The sequence below is a fragment of the Pongo pygmaeus genome, chromosome 1, assembly GCF_028885625.2.
Source record: "Pongo pygmaeus isolate AG05252 chromosome 1, NHGRI_mPonPyg2-v2.0_pri, whole genome shotgun sequence".
In the NCBI taxonomy this organism is placed as follows: Eukaryota; Metazoa; Chordata; class Mammalia; order Primates; family Hominidae; genus Pongo; species Pongo pygmaeus.
The window spans coordinates 29422597-29438485 of record NC_072373.2 but is presented as its reverse complement, the minus strand read 5'-3'; the positions used below and the strand labels follow the sequence as shown (position 1 = coordinate 29438485).

General features: G+C 40.6%; 1 pseudogene; it reads left to right on the top strand.

Moving 5' to 3' along the window:
* The first annotated feature begins 14955 nt into the window (after window positions 1–14955).
* LOC129022823 (small nucleolar RNA U3) lies at window positions 14956–15157 on the top strand (annotated as a pseudogene).
* Window positions 15158–15889: the final 732 nt, after the last annotated feature.

The following is a 15889-nucleotide window of genomic DNA, read 5'->3' as shown; positions in this document are numbered from 1 at the left end:
AATAATTGCGTAAATGTAAATGGTCTAAACACACCAGTTAAAAGACAGAAAATTGGCAGAGTGGCTAAAACACATATCTAACTATATCCATACCATGGAGTCCTTTTTAGCAATAAAAAACGATAACGGATACATGCAACAAGTTGGATTAATCTTAAGAGCATTATGCTGAAAGAAAAAAAGCCCGTTTCAAAGGTCACATATGTATGATTCCATTTATTTAACATTCTTGAAATAAAAATGTTATAAAGATGGAAAACAGATTATTAGTTTCCAGGGCATAGAGATAGGGAGTAAAGGTAGGAAGGGTGGCTATGACTACTAAAGGGTACCATGAGGGATATTTTTTGTAATGATGATTTTGGTGATGGTTCTACAGAACTACACTTGTGACAAAAATCTCATAGAATTATATAACTCATTGTATGAATGTAAATTTGTTGGTTTGGAAATTGTACTATCATTCCATTGGAGAAAACTTGACAAAGGGTACCTGAGACCTCTATGTACTATTTTTGTAACTTACTGAGAATATAAAGTTATTTCAAAATAAAATTTTAAAAAACTGAATGGGCAGGTTAATGAGAACTGAAGTTAAAAAGCAAAGACTAGAAATAAAGGAAGGTAAATCTGAAAAACCACGTAGAATGCAACACAGAACAACAAAAAAGATAGCAAAATGTGAAAAAAGTTACAAAACATGGAGGACAGAATAAGATCAAATATTATCTAATTACCATTGCAGAAGGAGAAAATACAAGGAACAGGGGAAAGCCAAAACTAGAAGAGATAATGTTTGAAAAATCTTCTGGAATTTATGAAAGACATAAATGCTTAGATTTAATCCCCAGATGGGATTTTTTTAAAAAGAGTCCACATATGGAAATATGATTACAAAACTAAAGAACATCAAAGACAAAGAGAAGATCTTTAAAAGGTGGAGAACATGAAAGTCTTGGTGCTAAACTTATGCAACTTTGGATGCCCTGAAGGAATGGCATCCATTCTAGTGGAAAACAATCCAGACTAAAACTGCTGAAGGAACTCCAACTCCACCAGGCATGAAACTATACTCAAACTGAGACTGTGCCCAAAAGAGGAAGCTTGGGGGTTTTATGGTTTTACTTGCCTTTGGTCTTGCCTTTAGATTAATAACCAGTGGTTTTGATTTCTTTGGCTATTAATGCATAAGTTCAAAGATATTTAATTTTGAAATTTAATTTTCTGTTACAATTTGATATTTAGGAAGGGATTCATATTGCTAAAATTTGGGGCATTTTTATATTGCTGACATTGAATTGTTAGCATATCTTGATACTATCACTTTATGTCACTATATAATTGCCAATAAGCAATATTGAACAACTTGGGTCCTCAGAGTTAATTTAACTAGTATACTTACTCTTCTAACCCATTTCAGTCATTGAAGGTATCTAAATTGCCAAACCTGTTCCAAAGGATGAAATCCAAAGGAAGCAGTTGTTGATATTGGGAGCACAAGCTTTATGGAAATGCAGCAGTACAGTCCTGATAAACTGTTCATCTAGTCCTTCCAGGGGAGCCAGGAGTGAAGGGAACATAAATCTGGAGAGTGTTGGGGGAGACTGCCATTCCTCTTGTCTTGTGTTTCCATGAGACGACCACCAGTGTAGCCTCCATTCCCTCCCCAATCCTCATGTAAGTAGTCACTCCGAGGGTGGAAGGGTCTTCTCTCACTGGCGGGTTAGGTTGAAGAAATGGATTAAGCCTGGCTCAGCCCTTCCTGGGCTTCCTCCTTCCAACTGCCTGCCCACTGAGAATGTACATTCTCTCTGTTCCTGGGCCCACCCCTGCTCTTCCAGTTATTGTGCTCTGCTTGTAAGAGGATAGGTGAGTTTACTCTACAGGATTAGTATTAGGAAGCCAATTGTGACATCCAAGCTACACTCTCCAAAACAGCTTTTACCAAACAAACACTGAGCTACTATTTTCATTGCTATTGGACTTTTATTCCTTATTTCTCAAGTAGTTCCAGATTTATGAATGAAGTTGTTTATTGGCCCCCAAAAGTTCCAACAATGTGCTCAATTGGCTCTGGTCAGCATGTGTGGAGCTAGTTGCTAGTTCTCCTCTTTCCTCTCCTTCATAACCTTAAGAGAGTTTCTTCAGGCAAAGAATTCTACAGAAAACAGATGGTCCGTTCAGCCAGTTGCCCCTTCAACCTGACTTCTCTGCTGTTGCTCTGTAAGGAGCCAGCCCCTAGCTCCCATTGACCTGATGTAAGGATCATCTTTATTTTATTTCCTATTAAGCTGATACATTTTTAAAGATGTCATGGCAGATGAAGAACAAGAGCATAGGCATACTTTATCAAAAACTACATCCTCAGGGTGCAGTGGCTCATGCCTGTGATCCTAGGATTTTGCGAGGTCAAGGTGGAAGGATTGCTTGAGGGCAGGAGTTCGAGATCAGCTTGGGCAACATGGTACGACCCCCATCTCTACAAAAAAATGAAAAAAATTGGTCGGGTATGGTTGGCAGGCACCTGTGGTCTTGGCTACTTAAGAGGCTGAGATGGGAGGATCGCTTGAGCCTGGGAGGTTGAGGCTGCTGTGAGCTGTGGTCCTGCCACTGCACTCTGGCCTGGGTGACAGAGCAAGATCCTGTCTTAAAACAAAATTACCTCCTCAAAATTCTCTAAAGACACCTATTCAGGTGTAGACAATATATATCAGGACATGGACTATGGAAGACATTCTAAAGATAAGGAATCTCCAGATATTATTGCCTCTCATTAAAAAAAGATGAGACCGGGTGTGGTGGCTCACACCTGTAATCACGCCTGTAATCCCAGCTACTTGGGAGGCCAAGGCAGGAGAATCACTTGAACCCAGGGGGGCAGAGGTTGCAGTGAGCCAAGATCGCGCCATTGCACTCCAGCCTGGGCAACCAATAAGAGTGAAACTCCATCTCAAAAATAAATAAATAAAAATAAAAAAATTTAAAAGATGAAAAACTAGTGTATTTCATAATCATCAGAGACAGTTGTACACGATGTTTTCAAAAAGCCACAATGACTATCGTCTCCATCAAAAGAACAAGAAAGAGGCAAAAAATTACAAATATAATGTCTACATCTTGTAAACAGCTGGCCAATAAGAAAACCAAAATAATAAGCTTACTTTCACCCTACCTTCCTGAAAAGTTAAGCTTCTCAGCAAAGAAAATGGGGAGTATCATTATTCACTAGACAGGACTGCAGGAAAATGTTCAAGAGGCAAAGCATCTGTTGACGGAAGAGAGGTGCAGTAATACAAAGTCCAGTTCTAACATCAACTTTGGGTTAGCCATAAAACGGTTGGTGCCTCAGTTTCTTCATCTGTAACTTGGAAATTACAGTCTAGTATATGAGCCATATTTGCATTATTTCAATGAGCTACATATTGACATTGTATTACCATTAAAGCAGTTTAAAATATATAGTTTTAAAAGTACCAGTAATGGCCTGCTATGAAATGCCATCTTGAGCACTGAAAGACGGGGAAGCTAACACTTACAAGGGCCTTCTTAAAAATTTGGCTGGGCGTGGTGGCTCACACCTGTAATCCCAGCACTTTGGGAGGCTGAGGCGGGTGGATCATGAGGTCAGGAGATCGAGACCATCCTGGCTAACACGGTGAAACCCCATCTCTACTAAAAATACAAAAAATTAGCCAAGCATGGTGGCGGGTGCCTGTAGTCCCAGCTACTCGGGAGGCTGAGGCAGGAGAATGGTGTGAACCCAGGAGGCAGAGTTTACAGTGAGCCAAGATCATGCCACTGCACTCCAGTCTGGGCAACAGAGCGAGACTCTGTCTAAAAATAAATAAATAAATAACACATAGGCTGGGCGCGTTGGCTCATGCCTGTGATCCCGGTACTTTGGGAGGCTGAGACAGGTGGGTCACCTGAGGTCAGGAGTTTGAGACCAGCCTAGCCAACATGAAACCCCATCTCTACTAAAAAACACAAAAATTAGCCAGGCGTGGTGGTGGGTGCCTGTAATCCCAGCTACTCAGAAGGCTGAGGCAGGAGAATGGTTTGAACCTAGGAGGCAGAGGTTGCAGTGAGCTGAGATCATGCCATTGCACTCCAACCTAGGTGACAAGAGCAAAACTCCATCTCAAAACTAAATAAATAAATAAATAAAACACATCATGAAGGTGTTGTTATTTGTCAAAAGAAAAACAGATTCTTATGGCTCACTGCAGCCTTGATAAGAAGGTGCATCTGTCCTCAGGCTCAGGTGATCCTCCCACCAGTCCCAAGTAGCTGGAACTACAGGCATGCACCACCACATCTGGCTAATTTTTCTTATTTTTGTAGAGGTGAGGCCTCGCTATGTTGCCGAGGCTGGTCTCAAACTCCTGGGCTCAAGCAATCCACCCACCTCGGCCTCCCAAAGTGCTGGAATTACAGGTGTGAGCCACCGCCCCTGGCTGTAGAATGAGTCTTTAAAATAGGTGTAATGATACCTAAGATGAGGCTCAAAGTGGTTAAGTATCTTTTCCAGTGTCAAAACCAGTGGATGAGGGAGGACGTTCCAGAACATGTATTTTTCTTTTTTTAAGTTAATTTATTGTGTAGTTATTTATTCACTTTTAGAAACAGGGACTTGGGGGCCGGGCGCGGTGGCTGACGCCTGTAATCCCAGCACTTTGGGAGGCCGAGGCGGGCAAATCATGAGGTCAGGAGATTGAGACCACCCTAGCTAACATGGTAAAACCCCGTCTCTACTAAAAATACAAAAAATTAGCCGGGTGTGGTGGCGGGTGCCTGTAGTCCCAGCTACTCGGGAGGCTGAGGCAGGAGAATGGCGTGAACCCAAGAGGCAGAGCTTGCAGTGAGCCAAGATCGCGCCACTGCACTCCAGCCTGGGTGACAGAGTGAGACTCCATCTCAAAAAAAAAGAAAAGAAACAGGGACTTGGTCTGTCACCCAGGCTGGAGTGTAATGGCATGCTATCATAGCTCTTTGCAACCTCAAACTCCTGGGTCCAACCTATCCTCCTGTGTTGGCCTCCCAAAGTGCTGGGATTACAGGCATGACCATTGTGCCCAGCTGAAATATGTATTTTTGTTACTGGTCTAGGCTCCTTCTGGTTCATCCCACAAGAGATGCCACTAACCCATCATCAAAACAACACATTTCGTATGGTTTGTAGAAATAGTGATGGATCTGCTGTAACTATATATATGATTAACAATAATAAGAGTCTTGGCAAGGATAAGGTGGGCTGCCAGTTTGTGGATGTGAAATAGAGCAGAGACCTTGTCTGCCAAGGGATCTTACTAATATTTCATTAGTTCCTCGTTCCTTCAGCCCTTGGACAATCACTACCAGCCACCACCACCACCACCAATGTTACCATTTATTGAGTGTTCAGTGTATTCCAAGTACTGTGTTGAGCACTTTACACAAATAATATAATTTCATTCTTGCAACATCTCTAAGAGACAGATATTACCAGCTTTACAGATGAAGAAACTGAGGTTTAGAAAGTTTAAGTGACTTTTTGGAGGTCATCTAGCTACTGGAATTAGGATTCAATTTATGGTATGTTCATTTGCACATTTTAATATGCCCTTTTGTGATTATTGCCAAATAACTTTCCACAGTCCATAACTGTTTTCCTCTCTGAGGGGAGACAAGTAGAGTAGAGTCTTTAATTAAGGGCCTGGACTCAAAGACTTAATTTCTTTGTACCCTACTATTAACTAGCTGTATGATTGTGGATTTGTCTCTGAACCTGTTTTCCTTGTCTAAACAATGGAAATAAATAGCAAGTATTCTCTCTAGCTAATTATTTTGTAAAACATACAGTTCTTCAAATGTATGTGATATGATGCTGTAATTATTCTCTCTATACTCTGACAAAGACTGACAGTGCACAGATGTCAATATAAACTCATTTTTCATTAAAATTTACCTGATATCAGTCATAGCAGCCTCTGCACATTGGGAAAAAAAAAAAACTTACTAAGAACAAAGAGATGGTCTCTTTAACTTCTTTTTTTCTTCAGTTGGATTTGGTTTCACAAATGTGAAATAGCACCTATTTTTCTATCTTCCTTTAATCTTTCTTATTTACTCCCCGTAACTGATCCAGACCCCTTCATGGGGCAACAAGAGAAGTGAGAGGTTAGGCAAGCTCTCAGGAATGTAGCAAAAGAGCTGTGAGGGAATTTATTAGGCCTCTACCATGGGACAGATAGATACTGTGATCTGTGGTGTGTGCATTCTTATCACCGAATCCTCATGTGGAAGTTAATTGATCAACAGCTGTGATGGTGCTTGGAAAACAATGGTTACTGTCAGATATAGACAAAATGCAAAGTAAAGCTTGTGGGAATTAAGCATCATGTTTCTTTAAATTATTTAATAATTATCACAAATTCCCAATCACTACCATTCTGCCTCCAATCTAGAAAGGGAACTCAGGTAACCTATGCCTAGAAAACCTTCCCTTTTCTAGTTTGAAAAGCCACCTTCAGGCTGGGCACGGTGGCTCATGCCTGTAATTCCAGCACTTTGGGAGGCTGAGGCGGGCAGATCATGAGGTCAGGAGATCGAGACCATCCTGGCTAACACGGTGAAACTCCGTCTCTACCAAAAATTCAAAAAATTAGCCGGGTGTGGTGGCACAGGCCTGTAACCCCAGCTACTTGGGAGGCTGAGGCAGGAGCAGGAGAATCGCTTGGACCAGGGAGGCAGAGGTTATAGTGAGCCCGAGACTGTGCCACTGCACTCCAGCCTGGGTGACAGAGTGAGACTCCGTCTCAAAAAAAATAAAAAAAGAAAGAAAGAAAGAAAGAAAAGCTACCTTCAATTATGCAGCTTCTCATTTTATTTTATTTTATTTTTTATTTTATTTTATTTTATTTTATTTTATTTATTTTTGAGAAAGAGTCTTGCTCTGTTGCCCAGGCTGGAGTGCAGTGGCCTGATCTTGGCTCACTGCAAGCTCCACCTTCCGGGTTCACACCATTCTCCTGCCTCAGCCTCCCAAGTAGCTGGGACTACAGGTGCCTGCCACCACGCCCGGCTAATTTTTTGTATGTTTAGTAGAGACGGGGTTTCACCGTGTTAGCCAGGATGGTCTCGATCTCCTGACCTCATGATCTGCCCGCCTCGGCCTCCCAAAGTGCTGGGATTACAGGCGTGAGCCACCGTGCCCAGCCTCAAATTTTATTTACTCCATAGTACCTGCTACTGGTAGAGAGACAGCAAATTCCCCTTTGCCTCTCCTAAAATTCTTGGCCTTGCCTACTCTGCTTGTCACTGAATAAAATTTCCTCTATGACAAAAGGAAACCTGACTTGTTTCAGCGTCTACAGGACTGTCCACATGAAAAGCCCCTGTCAGGCTATAGTACTGAGTCTTAACTAGAAGCTTGCATGAGCAACTAACTACTCAGCAGTGTGTTAAAACCTTCTGCAACAATACACTTTGCTGGTTGCTATGCTGTCACTGCCTCTAGCGAGTTGGTTGGAGAAACATAATGCCAGAACCGTGATTATGAGAGAGGGAGAGAGAGGGAAAGCAAGCACAATTTGGAATCAAAACAAAACTTAGCCAGGCACGGTGGTTCACACCTGTAATCCCAGCACTTTGGGAGGCTGAGGTGGGTGGATCACTTGAGGCCAGGAGTTCGAGACCAGCCTGGCCAACATGGTGAAACCCCATTTCTACTAAAAATACAAAAATTAGCTGGGCATAGTGGTGCACACCTGTAATCCCAGTTACTTGGGAGGCCGAGGCACAAGAATTGCTTGAACCCAGGAGGCGGAGGTTGCAGTGAGCCAAGATCACACCACTGCACTCTAGCCTGGGCAACAGAGTGAGACTCCATCTCAAAAAAAAACAAACAAAACTTCAAAGGAAAGGCATTTTTTTTTTTAAGAAAAAAAACTTTAAAATAATTAACAGATATTTCTGCTATAAATGTATCATTTGTAAATGATATAAATGGCAGGCCCAATCTATCCCAGACAGAAAAAGATGCAAAATAGAACAGAAGCCATCCTACTAGAAAAGCGAGCTGTACAAGGTTACCTTTAGCTTAAAAGAAAGGCCACTGTACAGCAAGGTTATTCGTACAGTACAAGGCAAGGTCATGGAGGGTTTTAGTAGCTTGATTCTAAAGAAAACTCAGGTCTGAAAAAATAACTAAAAATAAGACTTAAACATGAAAGATAACAGGAAAATCAAATAAAGTAAGCAAGGAATAGGAAAAAGAATAAACGTAACACATTGAGTCCCTAAGCCTAGAGAAAGAAACTGGCTCGTGACAAGTATCTCCTGCGATCTGGACCTACATGTTGTTTTCACCCCTTCAACCTTTCCCCTACTCCCTTCCCCGAAACATATGCACACACAAAGCCATCGACCATTGTGGACTTTAACCCTATTTTGTTTGTTTGTCTTTTACTTAATGCTTGTATTTTTTACTTTTTTCACTTTGCCTCTCACTGTAGCCAAAAATACTGGCTCTACCATCACCTGAACTTCCTCACACCTTTTAGAGTCAGGGGTGGCCTCCCACCGGCTAGATCTGGATCTAAGACTTTCAAGTTTTCTCATCTCAGCTAAATCTTCCAGACATTCTTTTCTCCCAGGTTTTAAAAATTTTCTGGTTCTGTATGTCTGATTCTCCAGTATAACTTTTTTCATGAATCCCAGGGATATTTAAAGTCTTACTTATATATAAAGTTTGTTCTATTGTATTTAATTTAAAGTTAATGGTCTTGATTTTTTTTACTTTCCATGATCTCAAACATCAAATATTATGAATTCAATTTCTACACCCGATAGGTAAGCAGAACAAGTAAAAGATCCACAGAACCTGGGGGAGATCGAAGGCTTGTTAAGCAAAAAACTCTAGTTAGAGATTCCACAAAAGAAGTGATACATTACTGGATTCTGATCATGAAGCCAGGCAGTACCAGCAGTTGTTTTATAGGCACTGCCATGTGCTATACGCTAGGGTTCTAGACTTATAGAAATTCTTTATCCTAAGTTTAGGTTGAATCTTTTGAAATAAAGTGTCTTTCCCTCTCATAGTTTATAACTCCTTTTATAAATATGGATGGATTAATCATATTTGTTCTTAAAATGTGAGGCAATTGATATCAAGTTAATGTCAATTTATGAGGTTCATCTGATGCAATATTTATTCTTTTCTTTAAACTAATTTAGATGATGGGAAGAATACCAAAATGTATGGTTCAGAAAAGGTGATAAATACATAACTGCAGACATAAATGCTAACAAGCCAAACAGCTATCCTAAAGGAACTTGGCAAGTTTAAACACTAAAATTTCTTTTCTTTTTCTTTTTCTTCTTTTTTAGTGACAAGGTCTCACTCTGTCACCCTGGCTGAAATGCAGTGCTGTGATCATAGCTCACTGCAGCCTCAAACTTCTGGGCTCAAGTGATCCTTCTGCCTCAGTCTCCTCAAGTCTAGGATTACAGGCATGAGCTGCTGTATGCAGCCTAAAATTTCTAATAGAAGAATTTAACAACACCAAAAGCTGCCAAAATAATAATGGTAACATAGAACATGGATCTTAAAGCGTGAGTCACATGTATATTGTACCTATCACTTATTTAAAGTAGAACACTATATAGCATCAAATACTTCAAAAGAAGCTAGATACTCTAGAATTAAGCCAGCAGAAACCCATATGGCTGGACCAGACACTGTGGCACACATCTATAATCCCAGTGCTTTGGGAGGCCAAGCGGATGGATCACTTGGGCTCAAGAGTTCGAGACCAGCCTGGCCAACATGGCGAAACCCTGTCTCTACTAAAAATAAAAATTAAAAAAAAAAAAAAAGAAGAAAAGAAAAAAAAGAAACCCATATGGTTGGAGTGAAACATTTGTCTTAAGCCTCTTGTTATCTCAGCATAAACATACACATTGGAAAATACCACTTCCCAAACAAAAGCTTAACTAAGACCTATCCAGTAATAATTCACTTTTATAAAAATGGAACTATGGTGTGTACCAAGTTTCATACTGGTCAGAGTCAGACCATTTACCTAAATTGCTTTTGTTACATGCAGGTAAATATTGTATGTCAAGAATAAAGGCAAAATCAGAACTGTTACGTGACAATCAAAAATATAATGGTAATGTCAACACTAATCATTTGAAATCATCTCTCTTGCCTTAAATTTATACCTAGCAATAAAAAATATACATTTGTCTTATATCAAATATGTGAATTTCATGATCTGGAAGCTCTAGTAGTAATTTTCACATGATGATTGATGTAGCCGTAGCATAGAGTCTCAAGTTAACAATGAATTTTCCTTTACAAAAGATGAGGCCCAAGTTCAGTGATTCATTAACTCAAATAAAAATCTAGACTCTAGTTTCTAATTTATTTTTATGTTTACCACATCCTACAGATACTCTTATAACATATGTTCTACCAATAGGAAAATTGACACAGAGGTAGGATAAAGGACCGGCTCCAACTGACATAATTTATAATGGTATCAAAGACAGGGAATCAAATAAAAAATGCCACTGAGCCTCTGAGGTTCCCAGACTCAGTTATATAATGGCCCAGCTACTGAGAGAAAACTCTTCAGCATCAAATAAGGAAATATTTGAAATTTTTAAAAATTCATATGAGCTATTAGAATTAAATACTGGATTGCCATGTAGTTTAAAGGCTTGCATTGTGATTTAGAAAATAATTTATATTTATCAAGTGCCTAGTAAATACTAAATAAGTTACTTAGCATTTCTCTCAGTCCTTATTAACTCCATATTACAGGTAGGGAAACAGGCTAGGTGAAGTAACTTGACTATTGCCCTGTGCTAGAACCATAATTTGAATCTATTCATGCTATACGACTTCTTTTATAAAAGAAGCACTGTAAGAACTTTCTGATACATACATACTTACAAACACCTCTTGTGGCAATAAATTAAAGAAACATGATTCCATCTAAAAAAAATAAGCATCTTTTAGATATATTGTTCTCTTCCAAGATTTAATTCCATTCTTTTGACAGATAATCTAATAAGTTTGGTACTCACACTTAAGTCTCTCCTAAAGATTCACATGCAAATTGTCCTGTTTCTCAAACAGAACAGATGTATGCAATAAATAAGTGCAAATTTTCCTTTCAAAAACTAGCCACATTTACTGGACTATCTTCTTTATTTTTTCTCTCTCCATTTTACATACCATTCCTCAAATATATTCCTAACAGTTAATCAGCGTACCTGATTGTCTGATACTGTGCTCTTTATAAGTTGGTTATGTAGCCCAGTACTTTTAAACATATTTTATGAAGACATTAAATTTTTTTAAAATTCAAACATAGCCATGTCACATATGGGTAAACAACAGTAAATCACTTAAAGGATACTGCCACATCCACCGTCTTTCCAATTGCTCTCTCTGTGGCTACAATTAGTGCCTTTACTTCATCTCTGCCTGCCTAAAGACACTTTTTCATTCCCTGTGAGTAAAAATTCAAGAAGTCCTCCCAACATTGAAGCAACTTGCTGCTACCCTACTCACAAGGAACCTCAAACTAAAGGCAACTCTTCTGAGAAAGGTCGATTGTAAAATCACAGGGACAAGAGGCTGACCCAAAGACTCAGGCCCCTTTGGATAGCACCACAAAGGCCCCCTCAGACAGCACCCGCCAGGACTCTCACCAAATTTACTGCCACCCTCTGAGTAGCTATTTACCTGCTTCCATGTCTCCCTGGGGCTTGGGTGCTGCGCAGTAACAGCAGTCCAAGAAGATGACATAGTTAAGAACATTGAAGAACAGACCGATAATTCCAGCACTGAGAACCAGTATCGGCTCCTCTGTCTTCTGGGGATTGATGTACCTTTTGATGGCTTCAACCAGGATGCTGAACATCAGTGCCACCGCAAAAATGGTGTTCCCAAATGCTCCCACAACATCTGCCCGAAGAAAGCCGTAAGTGCTCTTCTTGTGCTGTTTTATGTTGCTGGCCCTTACACCAAAAAAACCTATGATCATGGACACAAAGTGGGAAAGGACGGCAAAAGCATCGGAGGCCAAGGAGAGGGAGTTGCCAATGTAAGCGATTACTAGTTCCATCACAAAGAGGAGGATGCTAACGACGCACATGAGGATTAAACGGAAGCTTCTTCCGGAGTATCGCCCCATGGCGGCTCGGTGCCCTGGCAGTTCCTCTCCCTTTCTTGGGAAGGCTGAGCTGCTAGGGGAGCAGCTATAGATTCAGTGATTACAACTCCTGGGTAACTCTTCCCTTCAGCCCTCCGGCGCTTGTCATATTTGGAAATCACCTTTTATAGGTTGCTATAAAGCCATAAAACAGTTTAAAGGGCAATTAAGCAAGACATGTCACGTGAGCCAGGATTTATGGAAAGACACTGGCTTCAGATATGGACTTGAGAGACTGTTTTGTTTGTGTATGTGTGTGTTTAATTACAGACGTCAAGAGCTTCTGTGTCCTTGAGTCAGGTAGAAGCTCATCAGTGGCGGTGGCCTTTCCAGCTTCCATGCTCCATGTGTGCAGCAACAGCTCAGGTGAAGCAAGTCATTTGACATAAGCAATTACATCTTGTCCACCTCGTGTGCAGTTCTGAATGTCATTTACTGTGTGAAGTAGGGAATATTCGAGGGGTCACCCTACTTCCAAACATTCTCTATAGGACAAAAGAAATATTCCTCATATTCAGGAAACCTTTAAACTGGAAGAGCTGAAGACATAATTCCAGTTAGTTTCCAGGAAGACAGACAAGTAATAATGATTTCACTGATGCAAGGAAGTTTTTGTTTTTATTTTAAAAAAAATCTTATCTGTCACTCATAGCCCTTAAAGGCTTATCAGTTCCAAAATGACTGAAACAGCAGTGGCCTCTATTGTGAGCAGCCTGACTACTGTCCATCTTTTAAAGAAACACAGAGTGATATTACAATCTATTTTTCTCCCAAATGTGATGTTAATTTTGTATGTCAACTTGACTGGTCATTTGGTCAATGACATGCAAGACTTTCTGGCTTTGTCTGTGAGTGTGTTTCTGGATGAAATTAACAGTTGGATCAGCAGAGTGAATGAAGGAGATTGCCCTCACTAATGTGGGTGGGCCTCCTCCAATCAGCTGAAACCTGAATAGAACAAAAAGGCTAAGAGGTAGCTCTTCCTGCCTGACTGCCTTCAGCCTGGGACGTTTGTTTTTTCCTGCCTTCAGACTCAAACTGAAACATGGACTCTTCCTGGGTCTTGAGCCTGTGGGTCTTTGATTTGGGCTACACCATCGGCTCTCCTGGGTCTCTTGCCTACTGATTCACCATCAATTTTGGGACTTCTTAGCCTTTTAATCATGTGAACTAATTCTTTATAATACATCTCTCTCTCTCTCTCTCTGTCTATATATATATATATATATATATCTGCGTACCATGCACACACATTCTCATTGGTTCTGTTTCTCTGGAGAACACTGGCTAATAGTCTGACTTTGACTAAAACCTGATAATTTAGACAGTAGCCCTAGCAGCTTCCATAGTATCTCATAAATTATCTCCAATTCAGTTAATATTCTGACAGTTAGACTTCCAATACAACCATATTGTGAAAATTATTGCTCTAAGACTAGCTCATTCATCCATTCATGCCACAAATACTTACTGAGTGCTGACATGCTGGACAGAGTTCTAGGCTCCAGAGAGACAGCAGCCAACAAAACAGGCAAAAATCTCTGCCCTTACGAAGCTTGTATTCTAGTGACTGGTGGGGGGAGATAAATGATTAACAAAATAAATTATGAAATGTATTGAATATTAAATGGTGATAAGTATGATGAAGACACATAAAGCAGGGGAAAGAGATAGGGATGGATTGTAATTTTAAATAAAATGGTCAGGGAAGAATTTACTAAGATGTTCTTCAAATAAAGATCTGAAGGTGGTAAGAAACTAAACCACACAGACATCTGAAGGAAGATCTTTCTGGGCAGAAGGAACAATGAGCATGGGAATTCAAGGGACACCAAAGAGGTCAGCAGGGCTGGAGAGGAGTAATGCTGGGGATGAGAAAGAGGAGATGAAGCCAGAGAAGTGATGGAGCAGGGGCAGATCATGTGGGGCCTGGAGATGGGAGAATATTGAGCAGAAGAATGAGGAGGTCCTGTATATGTTTTAAAGGAATCACTGGATGTGTTTGAGATTACAGGAAAGCAGAGAGACCAGTTAGGAGGCTACTGCAATAATCTAGAGGAGACTGTGGTTTAGACTAGGTGTAAAGTGGAAACACCCAGGCAGGAGTGGCTACATACTTCATGGGTTCTACTGCAAAACAAAAAAGCAGGTTCCATTGTTCAAAAATTATCAAGAATGTTTTATTTTGTTGAGATAGTCATGCTCTATCGCCCGGTCTGGAGTGCAGTTAAACAATCTCTGCTCACTGCAAACTCTACCTCCTGGTTTCAAGTGATTCTTGTGCCTCAGCCTCCCAAGTAGCTGGGACTACAGGCATGAGCCACCACATCCAGCTAATTTTTGTATTTTTAGCAGACACAGGGTTCCACCATGTTGCCCAGGCTGGTCTGGAACTCCTGGCCTCAGGTGATCTGCCTGCCTTGGCCTCTCAAAATGCTGCGACTACAGGTGTAAGCCACCATGGCCAGCCAATTATCAAGAATTTTTAAGCCAGGCGTGATGGTGTGCACCTGTAACCTCAACATTTTGGGAGGCCAAAGTGGGAAGATCGCTTGAGGCCCAGAATTCAAGATCAGCCTGGGCAACATAGCAAGGGTCTGGTGGCAGGCATGGTGGCATGCTCCCTGTTGTCCCAGTTACTTGGGAGACAAGTAGACGGGAGGATTGCTTGAGCCCAAAAGATTGAGGCTGCAGTGAGCTATGATTGTGCCCGTAAACTCCAGCCTGGGTGACAGAGAAAGACTTTATCCCCCCACCCCCCAAATAAAGGGAAGAAGAAGAGTTTTTAAATGGCACAGCCACGGAAACCACAAGGAGGAGGTTCAGTATTCTCTCCTGAGTGTGAAGTTGGCTCTTGGTGTTGCTTCACTGCAACTGCTATTTGCCATTGATGATTGTTCCTCTCTTCCTCTAAGAGAGTAAGAGGGAGAGGATGCAGTCTGAGTGGTTTCTCTTAAAATAAATAAATAAATAATAAATAAAACAGTGCAACCACTATGGAAAACAATATAGCAGTTCTCTAAAACTTAAAACTAGAATTGCCGTATGATCCAGCAATTCCACTTCTGTGTATAAAAACTTGAAAAAATTTGACAGCAGGGCCCTGAAGAGGTATGTGTACCCCATATTTGTAGCATCATTCACATAGCCAAAAAGCAGAAGCAATCCAAGTGTCCATCAACAGATGAAAGAATTTTTTTAATGGGGTCTATATACATACAAGGACATATTATTCCACCTTAAAAGGAAGAAAATTCCAATACATGCTAAAACATAGATAAACCTTGAGGACATTTGCTAGGTGGAATAAACCAACCACAAAAAGATGAATATTGTGAGTCCACTTATATGAGGCATCTCCAGTCAAGTTCAAATTCACAAAAATGGAAGGGAGAATGATGGTTGCCAGGGGCTGAAGGGAAGGTGACATGGGGCAGTTGTTTAATGGGTACAGAGTTTTGGTTTTGCAAGGATAAAAAAAGATGAGACTGGTTGCACAACTATGTGGATATACTTAACACTACTGAACTATACACTTAAAAATGGTTACGATAGTAAATGTTACATGTATTTTGCCATACTCCAATTTTTTTAACTTATTAATAATTTCAAGACAGCAACAGCAGAGCACTAAACCAAGCACAGAGCCCGGTGCAACTGCTCAGGTCACACACACATGA